Here is an 8,401-nt window from a genome sequence, read left to right on the forward strand (position 1 = left end):
TCTTCCCCCTGAGAGTGTGCCTCAGGTGTCTGTTCACTACGTGTTGCTATATCCCCTCTATAGGTGATGTCAAAAAGGCAAATGAACGGGGAGCTCTTCCCATCAGGTTAGCCCTGAAACTGCAGACGCTAAACTACTTCTGAGGGAATGGGGCAAGTTTAAGTTGATGGATGGAGTGTTGCATCAAGTAACCATCGATTTCTGGTAATCAGTGGAAGCATTGGTGTTGCCCAAAAGGTACGGAACTGTAGCCACGAGAGCTCTGCATGATGATTTTGGGCACTTGGGGTCTGAAAGAACTCTTGAACTTATTTGAGATAGGTTCTGTTGGCTGTGAATGGCTGGTGATGTTTGACGGAAGTGCAGAGGAAGACCCTACCCACCAAGACTGCTTATCTACATACCAATACCAGCACAAAGTCTCTTGAGCTGGTATGTATTGATTTCCTATCTCTGGAACTAGATAAAAAGAACATTAGGAATATCTTAGTGGTGACAAACCATTTCACTCCGTATGCCCAAGCATACCTCACTCGGGACCAGAAAGCCACTACAGTTGCCTGTGTCCTGTGGGAAAAATACTTTTCAGTTTATTGGTTAGGTTACCAGCCCAAATAAACTCAGATCAAGAGAGAGACTTTGAGAGCAGGCTTCTTAAAGAGGTATTCAGGCTAGCTGGGCTCCAGAAATCAAGAACCACTCCAGATCACCCACAAGGGGGCCCGCAAGCTGAGTGCTTCAACAGCACTTTGTTAAACATGTTTGAGACACTGTGTGCAGAGCAGAAAATGAGCTGGAGTCAGCATATTGCATTTTTAGTACATGCCTACAATGCCACTAGAAATGATGCAGCTGGGGTTAGCCCTTAATTTTGATGTTTGGGTGGGAGACTTGTCTTCCTAGAAATTTGTGCCTCCGTGTAACTGACGATCGCAAGGGTTGTTACATACGAATAGTATGGCAGCAAACTGTGAGAAAGGCTTAGAAAAGTGTATCGCCTTGCCATGGTGACTGTTCATAGGAACACTTACAAACACAAGCGTTGGTATGATGCTAGAGTGCGGGTACAAGATATCCAGGCTGGAGACAGAATGTTGCTACGGAATCTCGGTATAGTGAGAAAGCATAAGATAGCTGACAAATGAAAAGTCGCACCTTATGTAGTAGTTGAATGATTAGAAGTTCTACCTGTCTATAGGATAAGACCTGAAACAGGGCAGGGAATGGAAACAACTATACACTGAAACCTGCTGTTGCCAGTTGGAGTGTTAGTGGATACCCCACTGCCTGCAGATGAAGATGAGGAAACCTCAAAAAAGAGAGGCTTTTAAGGGGAGGACTGGACTAGAACCCATCCCTGAGCATCAAGGCACAGACAGCCCCTTAACTGGGGCAGTGACTTGGGCAGTGACTCAGAGGAAGACTGCTCAGTGGGTCCAGGTCTAAGGAGTGGAATGTGTTTTCAGACCTTGACTTATAACAATGCTGTTGTACATGTTTTGATAATAAATTTGTATTAGTTGGTTTATACAGCTTGCAAGAACAGGGACAGACTTCTGGGTGGCGGTTTGAGCTACTGGTATAATTTATTTGGTACCCCAAAATGTGAACCCGGCCCTTCTTGCTGCCGACTGGTACCCGGCAGAAGGGTTACGCTAGCAATCACCAATCCTGGGCCTAAGTGGAATAAAGTTCCCCACACGGGGAGGCTGGCAAGTGGAGAGATTCTCTTCCACTGTAATTTCCAGGCAGGGAACTGAGCTGCACTGTTTCCAAGACTGAGTGGCACCCTGTTGTGCAAATAGCCAGTGTTAAGCCCTGGACTCTTAATTAAGCAAATGAGGGCGTTACTCTTCTCAGAACCTAGCCCAGGAAAAGGATTTTTAAGGTGGTGGGCGACTGAGCAGGGTGTTCACTTGCAGCCCAGTGCTGCCCCACTGGAAAAACAAAAGAGCAGACTCTTCAATTAAACTGGAAACCACAGGACTGTATTAATGATAACAGACAACAAAACTTACAATAATTACAAGATCATTTACAATAAGTAAGAAAAACAGTGAGAGAGAAAGAACAGAAGGCAGACCCTCAGTCAGAGCTGCAAACAATGTTGCAAGTTACACCAGCACATACACAGAGAACCTGGCAGCTACAGGCTCTCAGGCCCTATGCTTACAATGAGAACCGTACAGATTCTCCACCTTCCCAGGAGGTTTTCCCCTTTTCAGGGTACTCTTTCTCCTTCAATCCAGGGACTGGGTGATACATTACCACAAGAGTGTTGGCCCATGGGCACCAGTCTTGGTCTATGGTTGCATTCCCAGAGGGATCACCAGGGAGTCTTGCTCTACCTGGAATACATACTCACCTCCAATCGCTCCACAGTGATTACACACTAAACACTCACCAAATACACTTAATGTCATCTAGTGTCAGACCTAAGCAGCCTTTCTTCAGACGCAAGGCCTCAAACTCACAAGTCTCTCTCCTCAGATACACACCAAACTCACACAAGGCACGCACCTCGCCGTTCCTCACACACAACTCTCACACGGACAGAGCAGAACTCAGGCCCCTTTTTAACCCTCAAAATTGCCCCACATTCACAATCCAATCACATCTCTAAGGTACCTGTCACTCAAACACTCATCCAATTGGTGCTTCTATCAGTTATAATGTTGAAACAAACATTACTTTTCACACTTCTGACCAGTCATCATCCACTCTACCTCAGGGAATGGTAGTCACCACTTTTGGTGCCAAAATCCCTGTTGCTCAGTCCATCAAAGACATGTGGCCCTGGTGGCTGGTGGGGCACGGCAGTGGCAGGAGAGTGGCAGCAGTGGGGCCGCAGTGGCAGCAGGGGGAGCTGGGTAGTAAGCACCGATCAGGGGTCGGCAACCACCCACAGATGCTGCCAGCAGCATCGGTGGTGGCCAGTGGGGAATGCTGACCGCCTGCAGATGCCTCCTGCGGTATTAGCAGCAGTGGGGGGAGGGGGGAGGGTGGCAAGTGGTGTCTGCCCGCAGGCGCTGCTGACAATGTTGGCAGTGCCTTTTGTAGGGGGTGCACCACCACGCTGAGGGGGAGCACGTGCATCCGCGTGCACCCCCTACGCATTGCCCCGGCCGGGTCTCTACTGTACATGTTAATGTATGTATTTAGGTCAGCTCTACCTCAGAGGTAAAAAGTGCACTGCTGAACTTTCACCTACTGTGCATGTGCAGGACTTGAACTTTTAACAGTACATGATCACTTTGGGATTAGCTAGGCGAGGGAATGTGGCAGCACCATGAACTCTACACCAGACTGAAATGAATTGTCCCTGCAGGAGTGAATTTCTTTACCATCACTTTCTCATCTGTTTCAGTTCATCCTAATCATGATATTACATAAAGCAAAGATTTTTCCACACTGGAGCCATATTTGCATAGAAATCAGTTCAATTTGTTTAAATTTCTAAAGCAAAGGGGGAAACATTGTAATATGTGGGCAGTTGGGCTGATTCCCCTTGATAGGTCCCTTGGGAAGTCAGGGTCTTTCCATGTGAGCTTAGCAGTTTGCCCCCTCATTTTCCATTGTGCAATTGCAGACCTAGAATGCAAGGCTCTTAGCAGAGAAAATATACAGACATAAGGCTGAACATGTCTCTGCTCTAAGCAGGAGTGGATCCAGGATCAGGAAAAGGGAGCTACAGCCCCCTGGATTTGCCTGTGCTATGCATATTCAGTAAGATCTAAGCTAACTTCCAGGTTACCAAAGGATCAGCCCCAACTTCTCATGAGCTGTGGAGGATTTGATCTCTGAAATTACAGCTGATCAAGGAAGGAGTTCCACAAGTCCCTGATATTAGGCTATAGGGTATGGGGGTGAAAACAACAGTGGTTCCCCTTTCCCACCCTCCCACCTCCCCACTGACATCAGCAGAAAGGAACAGAGGGGATAAGGAGAGGCAAATGGCATAAACCCAATTACATATGCAGCTATGCCCAATATTTGGTGGCAAAACAAGGATCTTCCACTTGGACACATGCCTCCTCTGCCATGGGCCACAGGGAGCTAACCACCCACTGACACAGACAAAGACACTCGCAGATAGCTGTGAAAGCCCTTGAAATAAGAAGGAACAATAGGGCCAGGCAGGAGGCCAGGAAGACTGTGCTGGGAAAGGGCCTTGCAAGAAGGCACATAAACTGAGATGCATAAAAAGGAAGCACATCCATTTGAAGCCAAAACCTCTTAATCTACAAGCAATGCTCTACTACCGAGCAATGCTAGACAGGCACCCTGCAACTCCTTGGGCAGTTTCTCCATGTTGTCCCTTGCAACACGTGTCTTTGCATGTTCCATTGATGAAACCTCCTGGGCAGCGAGGCTTGCAATTTGTCTAGGTCTCTCTGAGTGCTAGTGAGACACTGCCCCTGTTATGGGAACGTTTGGGAAAAGCACCCAATTTGTTGAGAACTTTCTGTCAGACCCATGGAACTGGGCAACATATTGACTGTTCGCCCATCCAGGGTGCTAAATACCCGCTATGGACTTTGGTGAAGTGTCCGTTACTTGCTGACAGTGACGAGGTACTCAAGCAGATTGAGATAACTAAAGGCTTAATAGCCAATTAAGTCTTCCTGGCTGGCGGGGGACAAGCGGAGATTGACAACAGCTGGGTGGAAACATTGTAAAAAGGACTGTCAGTGCAATCAGCTTTTCCCCAGAAGGGGAAGAGGAGCCGAGGCTTTAGACGCTAGAGACGGCAAGCAACCTGCACAGAGGCGCAAGCGATGGAAATTCGCCAAGAACTTCTTGTTGCAGCGGTGAGCGTTGGGCATCCGACCTGTTGGAAGACACGTTGCTGATTCAGCTGGACAATTGCAGCTCCATCTGGATCTGTGACAGGGACGTTGCTGCTGTGAATTGATAGGTGGGGCGGGCTTGCAAACACCCACCTGGTGAGTGTTTATTGCAGGACTGATATGTGAATTGGGAACGTGTAGGGAGAGCTGAGGGACCTATAGATGGCAGCTAGCTGAGTTGCACTTCTTGTGAGCGGGTATTGTTGATGCTCGTTATTAAAACTAAGTGAGCACTCCTCTCGTGTGGTGTCCCCCTTTAATCACTCCCATCAAAGTCATGGCAGGCGAGATTGACACCAAAACAAGGGAAAATGAAGCTATAACATCTTGTTGTGTGCCTAAGAAGAACATGCTCACACCTAGCCCTACTCTCCAGTACATTTACCACTCTGCCCAGCTTGGTGTCATCTGCAAACTTGCTGAGGGTGCATTTCATCCCATCTTCCAGGTCACTGATGAAGATATAGAAAAAACACAGCCCTAGGATCCAGAGCTGTCCTTAGGCAAAATGGCGCCCTGGGCAAACTTGCATTTTGATGCCCCCTCCCAACACCTCCCCCAGCACCTCCCTGTCCAGCGCTTCTCCGTGCCCCAACTCAGTGGCACTACTACAGGCAGAGGCAGGCAAGACTGTGGGGCGTGTTCTGGCAAGGAGGCAGAACTGCCTGCATTGCCCTGCCCAGCTCCTCCTGAGCAGTGGCCAGAGCAGGGATCAGCTGGGGCAAGGCTGGGAAGCTGGGTGGGGAGGGGAAAGCATTGTTCTGTGTGTGTGTGTGTGTGTGTGTGTGTGTGTGTGTGTGTTTCCCCCTGGAGCACTTCTCCCTGGGCGGTTGCCCACATCACCCACCCCTAAGCCTAACTCTGCCAGGACTTACCCCCAGGTCACTCAACTTGATACCAACTGCCAACTAGACATCAAGCCATTGATTACTACCCTTTGAGTCCAATGATCCAGCCAGTTTTCTATCTACCTTTCAGTCCATTTGTCAAATATATATGTCCTTAGCTTGCTTGTGAGAACATTGTAGGGGACCATATCAAACGCCTTGCTAAAGTCAAGGTATATCATGTCCACTGGTCTACCCATATCCACAGAGCCAGTCATTTCATCATAGAAGGAAATCAGGTTGGTGAGGCACAACTTGCCCCTGGTGAATTCATGCTGACTGTTCCTAATCACCTTCTTCTCCTCCAAGTGCGTAGAAATGGATTCCTTGAGGACCAGCTCCATGATTTTTCCAGGAACTGAGGTGAGGCTGACTGGTCTGTAGTTCCCAAGATCCTCCTCCTTCCCTTTCTTAAAGATGACCATTATATTTGCCCTTTTCCAATAATTTGGGGCCTCTCTTGATCACCACAAGTTTTCAAAGATAATGGCCAGTGGTTCTGTAATCACATAGTCAAACCTCTCAGCACCCTTGGGTGCATCACATCCAGCTCCTGGATGTACATGTCCAGCTTTTCTAATTAGTCCCTAACATATTCTTTCAATGTGGTCAGCTGCTCACCTCCTCCCCAAACTGCAATGCCTGTTACAGTAGTCTGGAAGTTGACCTTGCCTATAAAGATTGAGGTCAGAAAGGCACTGAGTACTTCAGCCTTTTCCACATCATTTGTTACTAGGGGTGCCAACAGAAATGCAGCTCCCTGCCATAACTGAGAACACTTTGCAGGAAGTATTCTGAGTTATAATGATCTCCTGGACCAAACAGAAGTTCACTGTTGGCTCCAGGGGACTTTCACAGTTGGCTGCAGCCTGCAGCCAGTTTCCCCTAGCAATGGCTCCTCCTCTTCCCCAGCCTGTCCTTGTTTCAGAATGGGAGCAGGAAAAGTGAGGTGAGGGAGCTTATTCTAGGGGCTCCCCAGCCAGCACTGGAGACTGGGGTGGGTGAACTGCAGCCCCCCACCTCAGTGGGGGCTCCAATACATCTGCCCCATGCTCTAGCAGGAGCTGAGCAAACCCCAGACTGAACTCTGCTCCCTTCCCCCTTCCCATTCTGAAAACAGAGACAGGCTGGGAGGCAGCACAAACAAGTTACAGAAGACGCTATGTTTTGAAACGTCTTCATCTGACCCTTCATGCAATAAGGGTTTAGAATTTCACCTCACTGGCCTTTTTTGAATCTATTTGCAGCTGTGCACTTATGTTCGGTCATAGCTTTCTGTGGCCAAATCGGGCAAAAATTGTCACCGCTGTCTGAGCCTCTAAGCTGCCTCCCCTGTTCAGTAAGGGACCCAGACTTTCCCTGATCTTCCTCTTATTGCTAACATGTAGAAACCATTCTTGATACCCTTCATATCCCTTGATAGCTGCAACTCCAGTTGCTCTTTGGCCTTCCTTATTTCATCCCAGCATGTCTGAGCAATACTCGTATACTAAGCCATATTCATTTATCTTACTTTTTGTAAGCTTCCTTTTTGTGTTTTAGCTCACAGAAGAGTTCTCTTCTAAACCAAGCTGGTCTTCTGCCATACTTGCTAGTCTACCTGTGCATCAGGATAGTTTCTTCCTGCACACTCAATAAGGTTTCTTTCAAGTATAACCAACACTTGTGGACTCATTTACGCCTCAGAGTGACCTCCCAAAAAATCCTGCCTATCAGTTCCCTCAGTGAGTTGAAGTCTGCTTTTCTGAAGTCCAGGGTCCTTACTCTGCTGCTCTTCTTCCCTCCTTTCCTCAGGATCCTGAACTTGATCATCTCATGGTCACTGCTGCCCAAGTTGCCATCCACTTCTACATTCCCTACCAAGTCTTACTTGTTTATGAGCAGCAGGTCAAGAAGAGCAGGGCCCCTAGTTAGCATCTCCAATACTTGCACCAGGAAGTTGTCCCCAACACTCCCCCAAAACTTCCTGGATTGTCTGTATACTGCTGTGTTGCCTTCCCTGTGGATGTCCGGGTGATTGAAGTCCCCTATGAGAACCAGGGTTTGTGATCTGGAAACTTTTGCTAGCTGTTTGAAGAAAGCCTCATCTACCACGTCCTCCTGGTCTGGTAGTCGATAGCAGACCCCCATCATGATGTCACCCTTGTTGCTCTCCCCTTACCCAAACCCAGAAACTTTCAATAGGCCTATCCCCAGTTTCATATTGAAGCTCTGAGCAATCATATGGCTCTTTTACATAAAGAGCAACTCCTCCTCCTCTTCTCCCCTGCCTGTCCTTCCTAAAGAGTTTGTACCCATCCATGACAGTGCTCTAGTCATGCAAGCTATCCCACCAAGTCTCTGTTATTCTAATCATGTCATAGTTGTGGGACTGCACACGGACTTCCAGTTCCTGCTTGGGCACATCTACACAAGATGCTTACTGCTTAGTAACTGAATAATACTGTGCAGTAGCGCATCACAGCACTAACAGTGCTAATACTCTACTGCTCATTATTATTAGGCTACTGTGCAGTAGTGTCACTTAAAAGACATTCACTGGCACTACTGTGCAGTAACTCTGGTTAAACAAGTACTAAATAAATGCACAGCAACCACTGCACAGGAGCTTCTCATGTAGATGTGCCCCTTGTTTCCCAGTGTAGCAGAGCAACAACCAAGGCT

The sequence above is a fragment of the Alligator sinensis genome, unplaced genomic scaffold (assembly GCF_000455745.1).
Source record: "Alligator sinensis unplaced genomic scaffold, ASM45574v1 scaffold222_1, whole genome shotgun sequence".
Taxonomy (NCBI): Eukaryota; Metazoa; Chordata; order Crocodylia; family Alligatoridae; genus Alligator; species Alligator sinensis.